Source organism: Anomaloglossus baeobatrachus, chromosome 10 (assembly GCF_048569485.1).
Source record: "Anomaloglossus baeobatrachus isolate aAnoBae1 chromosome 10, aAnoBae1.hap1, whole genome shotgun sequence".
NCBI classification, from domain to species: Eukaryota; Metazoa; Chordata; class Amphibia; order Anura; family Aromobatidae; genus Anomaloglossus; species Anomaloglossus baeobatrachus.
Window position 1 is genome coordinate 140,543,587 of NC_134362.1, and position 22,119 is coordinate 140,565,705.

Here is a 22,119-nt window from a genome sequence, read left to right on the forward strand (position 1 = left end):
CAAGCTACCGTCACCAGTAGAGTTGAGCAGGGTTTGTGGTTCTCCAGTTCGCGGTTCGAGTGATTTTGGGGGCTGTTCTAGATCGAACTAGAACTCGAGCTTTTTGCTAAAGCTCGATAGTTCTAGTTACATTCGAGAACGGTTCTAGCAGCAAAAAGCCAAGCTAATTACTAGCTGGCTTTCCGCTGTAATAGTGTAAGTCACTCTGTGACTCACACTATTATGAAATTTCAGCGTATAGTGTGCGGGAACAGCGCATTCAGATCACTACTGCTGGGATAATGGCGATCGCCATTTTTTTTTCCTTGTCTTCCTTCCCTAAGCGCGCGCGTTTAGTGTGGCGGGCCAGCATGTCAGCCAATCCCAGACACACACACAGCTAAGTGGACTTTTAGCCAGAGAAGCAACGGTATGTGTGATAGGATGTCCATGTCACATGTCCCTGCATTATAAAAACGGGTATCTGCCCGTCAGGACGCCATTATCTGCCTTCTGCGTATGGGTGTCAGTCACCGCAGGTGCAGCTCCTGTCTCCGATACTGCTGTGTACGCTCTACACACAGCGCTATACTTCCTTTCCTCTACCCAGACCCACAACCCTGCCACTGTACCCTCCTGCCCTTTGCACACTCAAGCTCATTGTTACTAAGCCATTATACTAGCAAACACTGAGGAAACTTATTATAATACAGAATTTCAGGGTAACAGATGGGGTAAATATAAATTTCTTTAGGCCACTCCAAAAGTACATATTAAGCAAGAAACAACATAGGAGCGTTAAAGGGCCATACATCATACTAAGAAAAATTGTAAAGACTCCTTGTGATAAGAGTAATAATACATTTATTCCAAAAGTACAACAACGAGACAACATTGCAATTAATGAAAAAGTACATAGGTGCAGGAAAAATGGTTCCAGAAAAAGCTCCCAAACCATGGGCCCCTGCCATAATAGATAGAAATCACTGGGTCAGCAGTTCAAAGTTTAATTCATTATCAATACATAAGTACAGTTAGGTCCAGAAATATTTGGACAGTGACACAAGTTTTGTTATTTTAGCTGTTTACAAAAACATGTTCAGAAATGCAATTATATATATAATATGGGCTGAAAGTGCACACTCCCAGCTGCAATATGAGAGTTTTCACATCCAAATCGGAGAAAGGGTTTAGGAATCATAGCTCTGTAATGCATAGCCTCCTCTTTTTCAAGGGACCAAAAGTAATTGGACAAGGGACTCTAAGGGCTGCAATTAACTCTGAAGGCGTCTCCCTTGTTAACCTGTAATCAATGAAGTAGTTAAAAGGTCTGGGGTTGATTACAGGTGTGTGGTTTTGCATTTGGAAGCTGTTGCTGTGACCAGACAACATGCGGTCTAAGGAACTCTCAATTGAGGTGAAGCAGAACATCCTGAGGCTGAAAAAAAAGAAAAAATCCATCAGAGAGATAGCAGACATGCTTGGAGTAGCAAAATCAACAGTCGGGTACATTCTGAGAAAAAAGGAATTGACTGGTGAGCTTGGGAACTCAAAAAGGCCTGGGCGTCCACGGATGACAACAGTGGTGGATGATCGCCGCGTACTTTCTTTGGTGAAGAAGAACCCGTTCACAACATCAACTGAAGTCCAGAACACTCTCAGTGAAGTAGGTGTATCTGTCTCTAAGTCAACAGTAAAGAGAAGACTCCATGAAAGTAAATACAAAGGGTTCACATCTAGATGCAAACCATTCATCAATTCCAAAAATAGACAGGCCAGAGTTAAATTTGCAGAAAAACACCTCATGAAGCCAGCTCAGTTCTGGAAAAGTATTCTATTGACAGATGAGACAAAGATCAACTTGTACCAGAATGATGGGAAGAAAAAAGTTTGGAGAAGAAAGGGAACGGCACATGATCCAAGGCACACCACATTCTCTGTAAAACATGGTGGAGGCAACGTGATGGCATGGGCATGCATGGCTTTCAATGGCACTGGGTCACTTGTGTTTATTGATGACATAACAGCAGACAAGAGTAGCCGGATGAATTCTGAAGTGTAGCGGGATATACTTTCAGCCCAGATTTAGCCAAATGCCGCAAAGTTGATCGGACGGCGCTTCATAGTACAGATGGACAATGACCCCAAGCATACAGCCAAAGCTACCCAGGAGTTCATGAGTGCAAGAAAGTGGAACATTCTGCAATGGCCAAGTCAATCACCAGATCTTAACCCAATTGAGCATGCATTTCACTTGCGCAAATCCAGACTTAAGACGGAAAGACCCACAAACAAGCAAGACCTGAAGGCTGCGGCTGTAAAGGCCTGGAAAAGCATTAAGAAGGAGGAAACCCAGCGTTTGGTGATGTCCATGGGTTCCAGACTTAAGGCAGTGATTGCCTCCAAAGCATTCGCAACAAAATATTGAAAATAAAAATATTTTGTTTGGGTTTGGTTTATTTGTCCAATTACTTTTGACCTCCAAAAATGTGGAGTGTTTGTAAAGAAATGTGTACAATTCCTACAATTTCTATCAGATATTTTTGTTCAAACCTTCAAATTAAACGTTACAATCTGCACTTGAATTCTGTTGTAGAGGTTTCATTTCAAATCCAATGTGGTGGCATGCAGAGCCCAACTCGCGAAAATTGTGTCACTGTCCAAATATTTCTGGACCTAACTGTATATTGCCGCTTACCCATCAGAGATAAAGTGCAACAGTGCTGGGCAATTGCCCAGGCGGGGTCCAGTGCAGGAGAAGGAAGACCCAACGCGTTTCGCTGCGTTAGCTTCTTCGGGGGGCAGTGTGTGGGGGCAGTGTGTCTGAGTAAACTTAGTGGCATCCTAAAAGTGGCTGTTGGACTTCCATTAGTGTCCCACTAGTGGAAAGCTATTTGCAGCACCTCTGCATTGCACACTCAAGGTCATTGTTACCAAGCCATTATACTAGCAAACACTGAGTAAAATTAGTGGCATCCTAAAAGTGGCTGTTGGACTTCCATTATTGTCCCACTGGTGCAAAGATATTTGCAGCACCTCTGCATTGCAAACTCAAGCTCATTGTTACTAAGCAATTATACTAGAAAACACTGAGTAAACTCAGTGGCATCCTAAAAGTGGCTATTGGACTTCTGTATTGTCCCACTGTTGCAAAGCTATTTGCAGCACCTCTGCATTGCACACTCAAACTCATTGTTACTAAGCAATTATACTAGAAAACACTGAGTAAACTCAGTGGCATCCTAAAAGTGGCTGTTGGGCTTCCATTAGTGTCCCACTAGTGCAAATCTTTTTGCAGCACCTCTGCATTGCACACTCAAACTCATTGTTACTAAGCCATTATACTAGCAAACACTGAGTAAACTTAGTGGCATCCTAAAAGTGGCTGTTGGACTTCCATTATTGTCCCACTGGTGCAAAGCTATTTGCAGCACCACTGCATTGCAAACTCAAGCTCATTGTTACTAAGCCATTATACTAGTGTGGCGCCCTGGACAAGCCAGGGGCCACAGGTAACAACACACACACACCCACCCCCAGCAGTTCACAGCAGACATCCCCAGTGAGACCTGATTTCTTCCCTCGGGTTCAGACAGACACATCAGGTGGGCGGAGTCAGGCAGATAGGCACGCCCACCGAGGAGTCTATCTGGCCTGAGGCACAAACCAGCTTAGACAAGTCCAGGCAGAGGAAGAGAGAGGAGGTCTGCAGAGAGGCAGACGCAGACAGGGGCCTAGGTTGGAGCCTAGGGCCCTCGTGTAGCCAGTGAGGCAGACGGTAGTGGCCGTCTGCAGGAGCCGGGAAGACAGTCTTGGTGGATTCGTAGGTAGCCGGGACAGGGTAGTGGCCCGTCCGGTACCGAACCGGGGGCCCAGGTTGAAACTGGAGCACAGGAGGAGCGTACACGAAGGTGAAGGAAAGGACTTACACTACCAACCAGGGGTCAGGGGAAAAACACCGCAGCCGCCTGTGGGACCCGTCCATCCAGTCCAATGTTTGACCAGAGACTCCGTGTAAATTACTGGCTGAGTGAGTACCACCGTGCTGTGTGGCACCGCGCTGCCCCCGCGACCCTGCACCTCACCAGGCCCTGTAACCCGCCTGCCATCCCTCCCTTACCGGGCCCCGGGACAACCAACCCCCCTACCCACAGAGGGGAGAACCAACATCCAAGCTGCTCCCTGTCACCGCTCCCGGGATCCCCGTCCAGAGCAGCGGTGGTGTCACAGCCTCACCACAACCGTGGGTGGCGTCATGGAAAATATCCCTAAACCCAAACCACCCCCTTTCACTCACGGGCGAGGAACGCCGCTCGAGTCCCCGGGATCCGGCCCATCGTTCGAGCCACCGAGCAGCAGCAGCAGCAGCCGGACCCGAGCAGTGGGTGCGCAGCGTCTCCTCCTCCGCCCGCGACACTAGCAAACACTGAGTAAACTTAGTGGCATCCAAAAAGTGGCTGTTGGACTTCCATTAGTGTCCCACTAGTGCAAAGCTATTTGCAGCACCTCTGCATTGCACACTCAAACTCATTGTTACTAAGCCATTATACTCGCACACACTGAGTAAACTTAGTGGCATCCTAAAAGTGGCTGTTGGACTTCCATTAGTGTCCCACTAGTGCAAATCTTTTTGCAGCACCTCTGCATTGCACACTCAAACTCATTGTTACTAAGCCATTATACTAGCAAACACTGAGTAAACTTAGTGGCATCCTAAAAGTGGCTGTTGGACTTCCATTATTGTCCCACTGGTGCAAAGCTATTTTCAGCACCACTGCATAGCACACTCAAGCTCATTGTTACTAAGCCATTATAATAGCAAACACTGAGTAAACTTAGTGGCATCCAAAAAGTGGCTGTTTGACTTCCATTAGTGTCCCACTAGTGCAAAGCTATTTGCAGCACCTCTGCATTGCACACTCAAACTCATTGTTACTAAGCCATTATACTAGCAAACACTGAGTAAACTTATTGGTATCCAAAAAGTGGCTGTTGGACTTCCATTAGTGTCCCACTAGTGCAAAGCTATTTGCAGCACCTCTGCATTGCACACTCAAACTCATTGTTACTAAGCCATTATACTAGCAAACACTGAGTAAACTTATTGGCATCCTAAAAGTGGCTGTTGGACTTCCATTAGTGTCCCACTAGTGCAAATCTATTTGCAGCACCTCTGCATTGCACACTCAAACTCATTGTTACTAAGCCTTTATTCTAGCAAACACTGAGTAAACTTAGTGGCATCCTAAAAGTGGCTGTTGGACTTCCATTATTGTCACACTGGTGCAAAGCTATTTGCAGCACCACTGCATTGCACACTCAAGCTCATTGTTACTAAGCCATTATACTAGTGTGGCGCCCTGGACAAGCCAGGGGCCACAGGTAACAACACACACACCCCCCACCCCTAGCAGTTCACAGCAGACATCCCCAGTGAGAGCTGATTTCTTCTCTCGGGTTCAGACAGACACACCAGGTGGGCGGAGTCAGGCATATAGGCACGCCCACCGAGGAGTCTAGCTGGCCTGAGGCAAAAACCAGCTTAGACAAGTCCAGGCAGAGGAAGAGAGAGGAGGTCTGCAGAGAGGCAGACGCAGACAGGGGCCTAGGTTGGAGCCTAGGGCCCTCGTGCAGCCAGTGAGGCAGACGGTAGTGGCCGTCTGCAGGAGCCGGGAAGACAGTCTTGGTGGAACCATAGGTAGCCGAGACAGGGTAGTGGCCTGTCCGGTACCGAACCGGGGGGCCAGCTGGAAACCGGAGCACAGGAGGAGCGTACACGAAGGTGAAGGAAAGGACTTACACTACAAACCAGGGGTCAGGGGAAAAACACCGCAGCCCGCCTGTGGGACCCGTCCATCCAGCCGTTTGTTTGACCAGAGACTCCGTGTAAATTACTGGCTGAGTGAGTGCCACCGTCCTGTGCGGCACTGCGCTGCCCCCGCGACCCTGCACCTCACCAGGCCCCGTAACCCGCCTGCCATCCCTCCCTTACCGGGCCCCGGGACAACCAACCCCCCTACCCACGGAGGGGAGAACCAACATCCAAGCTGCTCCCTGTCACCGCTCCTGGGATCCCCGTCCAGAGCAGCGGTGGTGTCACAGCCTCACCAGAACGATGGGTGGCATCACGGACAATATCCCTAAACCCAAACCACCCCCTTTCACTCACGGGCGAGGAACGCCGCTCGAGTCCCCGGGATCCAGCCCATCGCTCGAGCCACCAAGCAGCAGCAGCAGCAGCCGGACCCGAGCAGTGGGTGAGCGCAGCGTCCCCTCTTCCGCCCGTTACAATATGGCGTCACGAACAGGATCTTACCGCGCTGCCATCTGGTAGAGGTGCGCCTTGTGACCGCCGGATGTGTCCGGCCGAAAATTTTGAGAAGCCACCATTTTGGGCGCGAAAAGTCCCCGCTCGAGCGTCTTCCCGAGTAGTGGAGGCGCGAAAGACGAAGCTCCGCCCCTGTATAGGAGGAGCTGGAAAAAAACTAAGGGGGACAGATGGCGTCTGGCTGCAAGTAGCTCGCGGTTATGGAAGCAGGGACGCCAGGACTCTGCCAGTATTTGGTTCCTGGAGCACCGCTGCACGAGATGCCCCGTCCGTCCGGCACGGCTAAAACCTCAGTGCCCGTACCGCGGCCAACGTCCCGACCGACCCGTTACCCCTGTCACCGGTAGCAGAGCTCGCAGCATCGGTGAGGGAGGACCCAGACCTGGGGTCCCCAGCTTTACCTTCGTCACCGCCCTGCCACCGGTCCCGGCTTCCGTCCCGGCCGCACCGCTGATGACAGCCCCGGCAGTCCGCCTGGCCGCAACGGAGATGACGACGGCTCCGGCAGTTCGCCCGGCCGCAACGGCAGTGAAGTACCCGCTCGGGCAGCCTGGTGATGGACTGGGGAAAGGGGTGCTGCCCATTTGCTTAGGGGCAGCATCAGGGCCAGGTTGTTTGGGTGGATGACTGAAGGACCCACCACCACTGCATTGCACACTCAAGCTCATTGTTACAAAGCCGTTATACTAGCAAACACTGAGTAAACTTAGTGGCATCCAAAAAGTGGCTGTTGGACTTCCATTAGTGTCCCACTAGTGCAAAGCTATTTGCAGCACCTCTGCATTGCACACTCAAACTCACTGTTACTAAGCCATTATACTAGCAAACACTGAGTAAACTTAGTGGCATCCTAAAAGTGGCTGTTGGACTTCCACTAGTGTCCCACTAGTGCAAAGCTATTTGCAGCATTTCTGCATTGCACATTCAAACTCATTGTTACTAAGCCATTATACTAGCAAACACTGAGTAAACTTAGTGGCATCCTAAAAGTGGCTGTTGGACTTCCATTAGTGTCCCACTAGTGCAAAGCTATTTGCAGCACCTCTGCATTGCACACTCAAACTCATTGTTACTAAGCCATTATACTAGCAAACACTGAGTAAACTTAGTGGCATCCTAAAAGTGGATGTTGGACTTCCATTATTGTCCCACTGGTGCAAACCTATTTGCAGCACCACTGCATTGCACACTCAAGCTCATTGTTACTAAGCCATTATACTAGCAAACACGGAGTAAACTTAGTGGCATCCAAAAGGTGGCTGTTGGACTTCCATTAGTGTCCCACTAGTGCAAATCTATTTGCAGCACCTCTGCATTGCACACTCAAACTCATTGTTACTAAGCCATTATACTAGCAAACACTGAGTAAACTTAGTGGCATCCTAAAAGTGGCTGTTGGACTTCCATTAGTGTCTCACTAGTGCAAATCTATTTGCAGCACCTCTGCATTGTACACTCAAACTCATTGTTACAAAGCCATTATACTAGCAAACACTGAGTAAACTTAGTGGCATCCTAAAAGTGGCTGTTGGACTTCCATTAGTGTCCCACTAGTGCAAATTTATTTGCAGCACCTCTGCATTGCACACTCAAACTCATTGTTACTAAGCCATTATACTAGCAAACACTGAGTAAACTTAGTGGCATGCTAAAAGTGGCTGTTGGACTTCCATTATTGTCCACTGGTGCAAAGCTATTTGCAGCACCACTGCATTGCACACTCAAGCTCATTGTTACTAAGCCATTATACTAGCAAACACTGAGTAAACTTAGTGGGATCCAAAAAGTGGCTGTTGGACTTCCGTTAGTGTCCCACTAGTGCAAAGCTATTTGCAGCACCTCTGCATTGCACACTCAAACTCATTGTTACTAAGCCATTATACTAGCAAACTATGCTGCCAGTTTAAGGGCCGTAGTTGCATTGTCAGGGATAGTTATTGTTGTTTATTCTGCTGTTAATAAGGCTAGACCACCGCTGCAATCTACACCACCTCTCAATTTTTACTACCACATTTTAAGGGCACAATCTTGTTGCAATCAAAATGAGTGGCAAAATGACAGATGCTGGTGGAAAGGGGAAGAGGCATGTTGGAAAAGGAAAAAAAAGGGTTTGTCCGTGGGGAAGGTGGCAAAGCTCCATTAACATCTGCTGAAGATAGACCATCTTCCAGCAAAAGTAAGATGTCTACTACTTACCGTGGACAATCCGATGTGCTCTTTTTTTTACGGACACGAACAACTGGAACAAAGGTAGATGATGGCCAAAAAAAGAAAATGCTTGAATAGATCTCAAGTGGTCCAACAAGTGCCCTCTCCACCACCTTAACTACCGCATCCAAAAAACACCAGTCCTCTGAGTTGTCATCCCAATCACACTTGCTTTCTCCCAGCTCTGAAGTCTCCATCCGCCCTGCACAGTATAATGGAACTGAGATGGCTGAGTCTGCAGAGCTGTTCAGTCACACTATAGCCTGGGAATCAGAGGTCTGCTCCCAAGCTACAGTGAGTACAGACCAGAAACTGGTCTGCAGTGATGCCCAGAATCTTTGTGACTCTGATTCAGGCCGTGAGGACCAAGTTTCTGAGGATAATGTTGACCCTTTTTCACAAACTGTAACAACTGTTGTTATAGACAATGAGGAACATACTGAAGACGATGAGACGAAGATACCAGATTGGGATGAAGACTTAAATATTCGGTCAGGGCAAGAAGAGGCTCTGTCTGAGGGTGCGGGGAGTGGAAATACAACAATTGATGAGGAAGATCTAGATCCCACCTACTGTCAACCCACAGGCCCTCGAGGAGGTCAACAGAGACGGTGGAGGAGGATGCAACTGACGACGAAGTTACCTTGCGCCTTCCTGGACAGAGTCGGAGTACTGGTAGCACGTCTACAACTGCATCCTCAGCCACCACTGTGCCTCTGAGCACTAGTCGGTGTGGATCAGCAGGTCGCATGCCCTCTAAGCCTTGCCTAGCCTGGTCCTTTTTTGACATAGCAAAAGATCGCCCAAATTATGTGATCTGTAAAATTTGTAGTGATTCTGTTAGTAGAGGGCAAAACCTCAACAGTTTGACAACTTCTTCCATGAATTGTCACATGAATAAATATCATATGTCCAAGTGGGAAGCTCACCGTGCTGCAATGCGGCCTAGCGGAGCGAACCACCACCGCCTGCCCCTTCCAGTGCATCCGCGCGCTCTTCATCTTCTAGGACTGTGGGGACAGCTGTTACACCTGGTTTTCCACGCACAACTTCCACCACTGTAACCCCAACAGGCAGTTTGCTTGGTAGGTCGTTAGTTGGTTTGGAAGGGGAAACAAGTGCGTGTGTACAGCTCTCTCAGACATTGATAGCACCAACGTTGGATGAAGGCAACATCACGTCTACGCCTGCACTTTCCTCACAAACCTGCATTTTTCCAGGGACACCCTACTCAACACCGTCTACACACAGCAGCCAGATCTCTGTCCCTCAGATGTGGACAAATAAAAGGCCATTTCCTGCGACCCATGACAAAGCTAAGAGGTTGACCTTATCCATCTGTAAGCTCTTGGCTACCGAAATGCTGCTTTTCCGCCTGGTGGACACACAGGATTTTAGAGACCTTATGTCTGTCGCTGTGCCCCAGTACCAGATGCCCAGTCGCCACTACTTCTCTAAGAAAGGTGTGCCTGCGCTACATCAGCATGTCGCACACAACATCACCGCTTCCTTGAGAAACTCTGTGTGTCAACGGGTGTATTTCACCACCGATACTTGGACCAGTAAGCATGGACAGGGACGTTACATGTCGCTGACTGGGCACTGGGTAACTATGGTGATAGATGGTGAAGGGTCTGCTGCACAAGTCTTGCCGTCCCCACGACTTGTGTGTCAATCCTCTATCTGTCCAAGTTCCGCCACTGCTTCTGCCTCCTCCACCTCGTCTGGGTCCTCCACCTCCGCCCCAAGCCTGCCTGGTCAGGCCACCAGTGTTCTAACTGCGCAGAAGAAATCACTCACCCCTGATTACTATGCTAGCAGCAGAGCGCAATGGCATCAGGCGGTCTTTAGCTTGAAATGTCTTGGAAATAAGAGTCACACAGCGGCTGAGTTGTGGGCAGCTCTGGAGACTGAGATTAATAAATGGTTGTCTCCACTCAACCTGCAGCCTGGTAAGGCCGTGTGCGACAATGCTGCAAACCTGGGTGCGGCTCTTCGCCTGGGCAAGGTGACACACGTGCCTTGTATGGCTCACGTGTTGAACCTTGTCCAGCAATTTTTAACACACTATCCCGGCCTAGATGGCCTTCTGAACAGGGCACGAAAACTGTCTGCTCACTTCTGCCGTTCAACCACTGCTGCTGAGCGACTTGCATCGCTCCAGAAGTCTTTCGGCCTGCCGGTTCATCACCTGAAATGCGATGTGCCGACACGCTGGAATTCGACTCTCCACATGTTACAGTGACTGTGGAAGCACCGTCGAGCCCTGGTGCAACACGTCATGACGTATAGCCTGGGCCAACGAGATGCAGAGGTGGGGCAGATCACCCTGATGGAGTGGTCTCAGATCAAGGACCTATGCACCCTTCTGCACAGTTTCGACATGGCGACAAATATGTTTAGCGCTGACAATGCCATTATCAGCATGACAATTCCAGTCATTTACATGCTGGAGCACACGCTAAACACTATTCGGTGTCAGGGGGTGGGACAACAGGAAGGGGAGGAACTACAGGAGGATTCATATGCGCAAAAGAAAACACATCACCAAGGTCCAGACGTTCATCATCACCAACGCGGCAGGCATGGGACCATGGGGGACAGGGATCAACAAGGGCGCATGGTAACAGGCGAAATGTTGAGGAAGGTGCAGGAGAACATGAAGAAATGGAGGACAAACTGTCCATGGACTTGGAAGACTCAGCGGATGAGGGAGACCTTGGTCAAATTTCAGTTGAAAGAGGTTGGGGGGAGATGTCGGAGGAAGAAAGAACGGTTAGCACCTCTATGCCACAAATACAGCATGGACTTGTTCCGCATGGCTGCGCAAGACACATGAGTGCCTTCTTGCTGCACTACCTCCAACATGACCCTCGTATTGTCAAAATTTGAAGTCATGATGACTACTGGCTTGCCACACTATTAGATCCCCAGTACAAGTCCAAATTTTGTGACATAATTCCAGCCATAGAAAGGGACGCACGTATGCAGGAGTATCAGCAGAAGCTGTTACTCGATCTTAGCTCGGCTTTTCCACCAAACAACCGTGGTGCAGGGAGTGAATCTCCCAGTTGTAACTTGACAAATATAGGACGGTCTCGTCATCTTCAACAGTCTACCTGTACCATGATAAAACAATGTGGTACCACACAATGGAGTTTAATGCTTGCTTTATTAGAAAAAAAGTATCACAACAATCACCAACATAATAGTGTAGACATACTGACATAAAAAGGCTAAAAAGAGTAACCTTGCTGTGTAGGGATCCAGGTATAGCAGTAATCTGGCCCACACGTGTATTTCTATCTAGGGTGGTAGATGGAACTTAGTTCACACCAGTAAACACCATACCCATAGTGTGCAGGACAAGAGCGTAATCCCCCACAAGTCTAGACAAAATGGTGAAGTGGCATAAGTATACACCGTGACAGGTGGTTAACAACACCCCTGCAACGGACAGATAGAGTCATACATACCAGATTAGTCTGACAGGTGGGAGGTATACCAGGGATCACAGGCCCGACGCGCGTTTCGGCACACCTTTCTCAAGGGCCGTTGCACGTTGTCTGTGGACCGCCAAGTATGGCCCTTAAATACCCCAATTGATCCACCTCCGCCCGCCCTCCCGTCGCGCCATGATCGCGCTCACCTGCGGCGAGCTCCGGGTCTTGTATGCAGACACTCGGCGGCGAATCACGGTACTCCACGCATGCGCCGGAGCCAAAGCTCCGTGACGTCATTAACGCATGCGTGGAACCGTAAAGAACGCCGCATGCACCCGAAGACAAAGCCTGCAGCGTGAGCGCGGATACGCAACAAGGGGGTGGGTCTGAAGGTAGATAGTGATAGTATTATGTATACACATAGCGCTCATCCTGACAGCACTCCGACCGATAGTTGGATCCAATATATGGGGCGGATAGGAAGGCAGACAGTAAAGTCTACCCGTACCAGTAGCACCGTATCTGGTGCTGGTAACAGCAATTTTAATGAATCTTTTCATAATTTTTTCAGACCATCCTTTGCAAGGCCACCAGAGAAACAAGTCTGACACATAGTCAACAGCTGGAGAGGATGATACAGGAGTATCTCCAAATGAACATTGATGCCATTACTTTGCAAATGGAGCCTTGCTCATTTTGGGTTTCAAATCTTGAAAAATGGCCAGAGCTCTCCACTTTCGCCTTGGAGATTTTGTAGTGTCCAGCTGCCAGTGTTGTCTCTAAACGTGTCTTCAGTGCTGCTGGGTGTGTGCTGACAGATAAGCGCACGCGTCTGTCCAGTGACAATGTGGACAGACTAACGTTCATCAAAATGAACAAGTCATGGATCCACAAGGAATTTACTACCCCTGTGTCATCCTGGGGAGAGTAAATGCTTGTGGATTTGGAATGTGCTTGATGCAAATCTAGCTGTGAAGTGTACAACTGGGTCACAAGTGCTGCCACTGAAGGGGTGGGTGTCTGTGTGGACCAATTTTTGGAAAAAAGGGAGACTTTGCTTCGAGTAAACCTTGCTTGCTGTGGTTTTTAAAAGGAGCCAAGATGAACAGAGCTGGGATCAGGAAAGACTTAGCTACCTACCCCGGTGTCATCCTGGGGACGGTTAAGTATGGCGTATTTTTGAATGTGCTATATGCAAATCTAGCTGTGAAGTGTACAACTGGGGCACAAGTGCTGCCACTGAAGGGGTGGGTGTCTGTGTGGCCCAATTTTTGGAAAAAAGGGAGGCTCCGCTTGGAGTAAACCTTGCTTGCTGTGTTTTTTAAAAGGAGCCAAGATGAACAGAGCTTGGATCAGGAAAGACTTAGCTACCTACCTCGGTGTCATCCTGGGGACGGTTAAGTATGGCGTATTTTTGAATGTGCTTGATGCAAATCTAGCTGTGAAGTGTACAACTGGGGCACAAGTGCTGCCACTGAAGGGGTGGGTGTCTGTGTGGCCCAATTTTTGGAAAAAAATGAGACTCTGCTTGGAGTAAACCTTGCTTGCTGTGTTTTTAAAAGGAGCCAATATGAACAGAGCTGGAATCAGGAAAGACTTAGCTACCTACCCCGGTGTCATCCTGGGGACGGTTAAATATGGCGTATTTTTGAATGTGCTTGATGCAAATCTAGCTGTGAAGTGTACAACTGGGGCACAAGTGCTGCCACTGAAGGGGTGTGTGTGTGTGTGTGGCCCAATTTTTGGAAAAAAGGGAGACTCCGCTTGGAGTAACCCTTGCTTGCTGGGTTTTTTAAAAGGAGGCAAGATGAACAAGTCATGGTTCAGCAAAGATTTTGCTACCTACCCCGGGGTCATCCTGGGGACGGTTAAGGATGGCATATTTTTGAATGTGCTTGATGCAAATCTAGCTGTGAAGTGTACAACTGGGGCACAAGTGCTGCCACTGAAGGGGTGGGTGTGTGTGTGGCCCAATTTTTGGAAAAAAGGGAGACCCCGCTTGGAGTAACTTTTTCTTTCTGTGTTTTTTAAAAGGAGCCAAGATGAACAAGTCATGGTTCAGCAAAGACTTTGCTACCTACCCCGGGGTCATCCTGGGGACGGTTAAGTATGGCATATTTTTGAATGTGCTTGATGCAAATCTAGCTGTGAAGTGTACAACTGGGGCACAAGTGCTGCCACTGAAGGGGTGGGTGTGTGTGTGGCCCAATTTTTGGAAAAAAGGGAGACCCCGCTTGGAGTAACTTTTGCTTTCTGTGTTTTTTAAAAGGAGCCAAGATGAACAAGTCATGGTTCAGCAAAGACTTTGCTACCTACCCCGGGGTCATCCTGGGGACGGTTATGTATGGCGTATTTTTTAATGTGCTTGATGCAAATCTAGCTGTGAAGTGTACAACTGGGGCACAAGTGCTGCCACTGAAGGGGTGAGTGTCTGTGTGGCCCAATTTTTGGAAAAAAGGGAGGCTCCGCTTGGAGTAATCCTTGCTTGCTGTGTTTTTTAAAAGGAGCCAAGATGAACAAGTCATGGTTCAGCAAAGACTTTGCTACCTACCCCGGGGTCATCCTGTGTACGGTTAAGGATGGCATATTTTATAATGTGCTTGATGCAAATCTAGCTGTGAAGTGTACAACAACTGGGGCACAAGTGCTGCCACTGAAGGGGTGGGGTGTCTGTGTGGCCCAATTTTTGGCAAAAAGGGAGACTCCGCTTGGAGTAACCCTTGCTTGCTGTGTTTTTAAAAAGAAGCCAAGATGAACAGATCTGGGATCCACAAAGACTTAGCAACCTACCCCGGTGTCATCCTGGGGATGGTTAAGGATGGCGTGTTTTTGAATGTGCTTGATGCAAATCTACCTGTGAAGTGTACAACTGGGGCACAAGTGCTGCCACTGAAGGGGTGTCTGTGTGGTCCAATTTTTGGTAAAAAAGGGAGACTCCGCTTGGAGTCACCTTGCGGTGTTTTACATGATTTTAGAAGGGCTTGCCATGCCTATATCTGTGTCTCGTCCTCTTTTTCCTCGTAACGCTGTTTTGTTTTCGCATGAGAATTTGTTCTTGTCACTTTCCCATGTGTTTGTGTTGTATTGTGAGTTGTTTGTCACCTTTTGGACACCTTTGAGGGTGTTTTTTAGGTGTTTTTATGTGTTTTTGATTGCCTGCCATTGTTTTCTATGCGGTTCGAGTGGTTCGCCGAACCAAACTCGAACGAGACCTCCGTTCGGCGAACCGAACTCGAGCCGAACCACGGTCGGTTCGCTCATCTCTAGTCACTAGGGCTGTTGGAAGAGTTAAATACAGCGCCAGATGATGGCGCTTCTATGAAAGCGCTATTTTCTGGGGCAGCTGTGGACTTCAATTCACAGCAGAGGGGCCCAGAAAGTTCAGGCCAACCTGTGCTGTGGATTCCAATCCCCAGCTGCCTAGTTGTACCTGGCTGGATACAAAAATATGGCGAAGCCCACTTCATTTGTTTTTTAATTATTTCATGAAACTCAGGGTTTCCCTATCTTTTTGGTTCCCAGCCGGGTACAAATAGGCAACTGGGGGTTGGGGGCAGTCCGTAGCTGCCTGCTGTACCTGGCTAGCATACAAAAATATGGCCAAGCCCAAATAATTTTTTGGGGGGGAAAAAAGTCCTGCATACAGTCCTGGATGGAGTATGCTGAGCCTTGTAGTTCTGCAGCTGTTGTCTGTCTGTATGGAGGAGAGCAGACAGCAGCTGCAGAAAGGCAAGGCTCAGCATGCTCCATTCACTAGTGTATGCAGGAGAGCAGACAGCAGCTGCAGAACTACAAGGCTCAGCATACTCCATCCAGGACTGTATGCAGGAGTTTTTTGCCCACCAAAAAAATGATGTGGGCTTCGCCATATTTTTGTATGCTAGCCAGGTACAGCAGGCAGCTACGGGCTGCCCCCAACACCCAGCTGCCTATTTGTATCCGACTGGGAACTAAAAATATAGGGAATCCCGTTTCTTTAATTATTTCACTTATTTCATGAAATAATTAAAAAACAAATGATGTGGGCTTCGTCATATTTTTGTGTCCAGCCAGGTTCAACTAGGCAGCTGGGGATTGGAATCTGCAGCACAAGTTAGCACGAGGTTTCTGGGCGCCTCTCCTGCGAATTGCAATCCGCAGCCGCCCCAGAAAATGGCGCATTCATAGAAGCGCCATCATCTGGCACTGTATCCAACTCTTTCAACAGCCCTGGTGACGGTGGCTTGCTGGGTAATAAGGGTTAATACTGGCTTTGTTTTACTAGCTGGTATTAAGCCAGACATTCTTAATGTCAGGCAAGTTTGACCCGGCCATTAAGAATCTCCAATAAAGGATTAAAAAAGACACCACACAGAGAAAAAATACTTTAATAGAAATAAATACACAGACACATTTGAGACTACATGTTTATTAGTCCCTGTCAGCCTTCCACGATCCTGCTCTTCTTTCTTCTTTCTCCTTCAACACATGCAGCTCTGCTCCATTAGCAGCGCTGCATAGGAAGAAGGCGGTGCTATTCTCCGTACAGTGTTCTCACTCCGTGAGTAAGAATGAGCTGCTGCTTGTGAGCGGTGACGTCACCACTGACAGGCGCGTTGCTATAGCAACGGTGATCTCCGTTATTGACTGGATGTGGCAGCCGGTTTATAATGGAACGGGGAAGCAGATTGGGAACCCGACCGCGTGCCAGAACATGTCCCCGGTACACGGTGATACACAAACGATCACCGCGTACTGGAGAGATGCACTCGCAGGTCCTACATGACGTGTCATAGTATTGTGACCAGTCTGTAGCCAATGATATAATAGACACGTGACTGGTCACATGGCTATTTTAACATCACGATAGGTCCTGTCATCACTGCTGCCAGTGCTGTTTACAGGGTGGACGCAGCAATCATTGGATGGAATAGCGACAGGAGACAGAGTGCAGGACGGATCGCGGGGACTGGTAAGTGTTATGGCAATGTTTATTAACTGTATGTGTACATTTATAATGTGTTTTTATGTGTTTGTGATTGCCTCCCATTGTTTCCTATGGGGTTCGAGCGATTCGCCGAACCGGTTCGCCGAACCGAACTCGAACGAGTCCTCCGTTTGGCGAACCAAGCTCGAGCCGAACCGCGACCGGTTCGCTCATCTCTAGTCACCGGATTGGAGTGACGTCAGTAAAAGGTGAAGACACCGGAAGGGGGGTATGAGTATAAGACAGGCAACAGGGATATTAAGTTAAAAGCACCACTGCAGAGCTGAAAAAAACCCCAAAATGCTGAAATAGTGCTTTAAGTAGTTGATAATGAGGGAAAGAAGATAGTGTTGTAAAAATGTGCACTGCACCAATTTATAAGTGATCATTTTTAAAAGTGAACTACAGTATAAAGTGACCATAAAAACGCTGGCAACACAATAATTTTCTCATTGTTCTTCCCTTTTGTGTTATCCTAGCTAATTCTATTTTCTTGTTACCAAATGCAGGTATCAGGCATAACATGCGGCACCAATCATCCACTCACATGAGAACACTTGTCATAGATGAATTCCTCTGCATTACATTAAGTGGAATATTTAATAATAATTCCGTTCGGCTTTCTTATAGTAATCCCTCACTCTATAGTGAAAATTTATAAAAAAAAAGTACATTTCTGTAAGTAAAACAAATGCAATACAGCAGTAAGCTGAGGACGGTTAATCTTTTACAGGACGTCAGAGTTTATTACTTCATTTTTCATATAACCTCCTAAGCTAATTAACGTGAAGGAGTGGAGAAAGATTAAAGATTCATCCACCAATTACAATAAAACTGTCAAGTTGCGAGGTATCAGATTAGCCACCCAGATAACCAACTACACCGATCTCTAGAAATATTTGACAACAGTAATTTTCCATTGAGCCCTCCACATGGAAAACAAGAGCTGTGCCTTTTGCATGCACTGAGATTATATTGTTCTCAGAGGAAAATAATCTTCTATATCTGCTATCTTTATTGCAGGCTTAACGCTCTCCAAGATAACTGTAACATAGCTCTCTTTGAAAATACAATAAAAATAGTATGTGCTAATAAAGAAAAGCTTAAGTCACGTACAATAGATTCCTTGTTACTAGATTAGTCGGCCCAAACATATACGGTTCTACATATTATATACTCTTTTTAAAGAAGGCAAAGAGCTGTCTTGTGTTACCGAATATAAGTTATGATATTCATAAAGGTTATGTTATGTCTAGTGATGAGCAATTGTAATTGTTACCTATTCGCTATTCACAGAATAGTGCGGTATTCGAGCTATTCATTATATAGCGAGTAATGGTGTATTCACACAGCTCTGCCAGGAGGAGCTGCCATGGACTGAGGTCAGTACATGCTGTGGCGAGCAATGATCACAGTCTGCCATCTGCTGTCAGCTGCCTAGGATGTCTTGGCAGCTCCTCCTGGCTGAGCTGAGTGCTCTGCCAGGAGAAGCTGCCGGGGACCGAGGTCAGTACATGTTGTGGTGTGCGGTGATCACAGCCTGCCATCTGGTGTCAGCTGCCTAGGGTGTCCCGGTAGCTCCTCCTGGCAGAGCACACAGATGCTGCCATGTCTGCTAACTGTCACATAAGGTAATGCACCCTGCACTGCTGATTCCTGCTGGAGAGGATCTTCAATGGGCCAGATGGGAGACAAGCTGGGGGAAGTTAAGAACTCCTCTAATATGTGAACATATGTATATGTCTGTTTCTATGACTTTTTTGTATAAATGAGTATAATCTGTGAACATGTATGTGTATGTATGTCTGTACATTAGTGCATGTGCCTGTCTGTGTTCTTGTGCATGTGTCTGTATGTCTGTGCATGTGTACAATCTTGTGCATGTGTTTGCCTGTCTGCATGTCTACATATGTGTGTGTCTGTGTGTGTGCATGTGCCTGTCTGCATTCTTGTGCATGTGCCTGCATGGATGTGCCTGTCTGTGTTCTTTTGCATGTCTATGCATGCATTTGCCAGTGTGTCTATGTATTTGTGCTTGTCTGTGCGTGGACCTGACTGTTGTGTATGTGCATGAATGTTTGAGCCTGTTTGTCTACATATGTGTGTCTGTGCATGTGTGTGTTCTTGTGAATGTATTTGCCTGTCTGCATGTCTACATATGTGTGTTTCTGTGTGCGTACATGTGCCTGGCTGCACTTTTGTACATGTCTGTATGTGAGCATGCGTCTGTCTGCATGATTATGTTTGTGTGCGTGTCTGTGTTCATGTGCTTATCTGTGTGAATATGTGCATGTGTCTGTCTACATGCACCTGTCTGCATGTGTGTATGTTTTTCTGCACGTGTGTCTGCCTGTGTGTACATGGGCTTGTCTGTAAGAGTTTCAGCATGTTTGTGTGTGAACATTCATCTGTCTCTACATATGTAAGTGTGCATGTGTTTATGTGCAGACATCTGTGTCCACATATGTGCCTGTTTTCATGTCTGTGCGCATGTCTTCATGTGTGTTCATGCCTGTGTCTTTATGTATGTATGATTGTGTGTGTTGGTCTGCATGGGTGTGCATGTCTGTGTGGATTTGTCTGCATATGTCTGTGTGCCTGTCTGCATGCATTTGTCTCAGTGTCTGCACATGTGTGTGTCTACATATGTAAGTGTGTGTTTGCATGTGTGTATGTGTTGCTACATACATGTGCATGTTAGTGCATCTGCATATGTGTGCATGTGCTCATTTGCGTGCATGTGTCAGTGTGTGTCTGCATGCATGTGTACCTGTCTTCATGTCTGTGTGCATTTCTGTGTGCCTACATCACATCTTTTTACATCACTGCTATGCACCGCACTTTGATGTCTGCATGGGGCCTCGGATGGGTGGGGTGGACATTTCACTGCACCAGATATAAGGACGCTGGGGGAGCGCAGGAAGGTGAAAAGAATGTTTTTGTTCCTGCCTCCTTGAATGGAAAGGATAGTGGATATATTAGCCCAGTATGGGACAGTTTAAGGGTCTAGAATGGGACAGTTTTGGAGCCTGGGAATGAGGAACATAGGGCCCAAAATGGGGGAACATAGGTGCCTATGATGGGAGATATTATGAAATATAAGGGGCCAGGAAAGGAGACATTATTTAATAAAGGGGCCAGGATGGGGACTCTCATGAGTTAAAGTTTCTTAAAATTCAGCCAGACAGGATGATAGATTGTTTATAGACGGGGGATAAGTCCCTCATTGTTTTTACAAGACTCTTGTTAACTCATGTAATTGTGTTGGCCACTGAAAGCCAGACGTATTGTTTCTCCAGACTCTTCCAGTAATCATTGTATTGTAGTTGTGTATTGCTAATGTGATTATCTTAGTCGAGTCTGTGACTTGCAGACTTCATGTATATACCCTCAGTCTTTCTGTAGACATCATTTGGATGAACATTGTCCATGCAGCTTGAGATTCATCCAATGGGAGAGGCGATCTTGTCCAACCAATCAATGAGGATGCAGTGTATCCAAGTGGAAGGCTGTGGCTATAAAAGGGATTTCTTTAAGCCACCAGGTGGTTGTTGATGGATGCTGATGGATCCAGTCTAAGCTCCTAGGAGCTGCCTAGAGGATCAGGATATCTTATGGCTTCAATCTAGGGACTCCGGTTCCGGTTGGAGACCATATCCACAGCCTAGGGATTCCGACTCTGCCTGCCAGGATTGTATCATCATACCAGGACTACCTAAGGAGGACACTTATGTGTTATGTGCCATTAATTGTTTGGGGATCCAATAAAGTCTAATTATTGTGGTTCCCTCTCCCTGTGTTGTCTGAGTAGTGTTACGCCCACGGTTAAGGAGGACGGCGTTCAGTTGGGATGAGCCCTGAGCCACGCTGTCTTTCTAAGGGCGGCGGGTTTTAGTGGATGAGAGCACCCACTGAGCCCCGTGTCTCCACAGGGGCCAGGAAGGGAGACATTATTAAATACAAGGGGTCAGGATGGGAGACATTATTAAATAAAGGGGGCCAGGATGGGAGACATTATTAAATAAAGGGAGCCAGGATAGAAGAAATTATTAAATAAAGGGGGCCAGGATGGGAGACATTATTAAATAAATGGGGGTTAGGATGGGAGACATAATTACTATATGGGGCCAGAACGAGGAACATATATTATTGGTATATGGTGGCAAATGGTGGACATAATTACTGTAGGTGCAAATTAGGAGACATTATTACTGCTGCAAAATAATTTGATTTTGAGGATACTGTCTTCCATGGGAGGAACAAAAGTCTGACGTAGTATAGAAATTGGAGAAAAAGTGTGGAATGTGCTCTGGAGGCGATCAGCTATAGGTGACTTTATTATTTTCTGCAGAGTTGCATCATGGCAGGAAGAAGTGATAGCGGGGAGTGATGAAGAGAAAATGAAAATGACTAACTTCAACTACAGAGTAGAGATGAGCCACCCTCCTAGAGTTCAAGTTCGGTTCGGTTCGTCGAGCCGTTTGTCGAACCATTTGTCGAACTCTCGAACCCCATAGGAAACAATGGGAGGCAATCACAAACACATAAAAACACCTGGAAAACACCCTCAAAGTTTTCCAAAAGGTGCCAAACAACTCCCAAGACAACACAAACACATGGGAAAGTGAAAAGGACAAATACTCATGCGAAAACTAAACAGCTGGACGAGTAAAAAGAGGAGTAGACACATATATATGAGCATATGCAAGGGAACATCGATGCCATTACTGTGCAACTTGAGCCTTGCTCATTTTAGGCTTCCAATCTGGATAAATTGCCTGAGCTCGCCACGTACGCCTTGGGGATCTTGTCGTGTCCCGCAGCTAGCGTTTTCTCGGAACGTGTCCTCAGTGCTGCTGGGGGTGTGCTGACAGATAAGCACACGGGTCTGTCCACTGACAATGTGGACATACTAACGTTCACCAAGATGAGGAAGTCATGGATCACAGAGGACTTTTCTTCCCCTCTGTCAGCCAGGGGAGGCAAAAGGCTGGTGTATTTTTGAGAGTGCTTCATGCAAAGCATCTTTTTCATCTTGAAAATAGGGGTCAACTGATGCCAATCAAGTGGGGTGTATGTGGCCCAAATTGTGGAAACGAGGGAGACTGTGGTTGGAGTCCCCTCGCTTTTGAAAAAAGAACCAAGATGAACAAGTCATGGCTCACAGAGGACTTTTCTTCCCCTGGGTCAGCCAG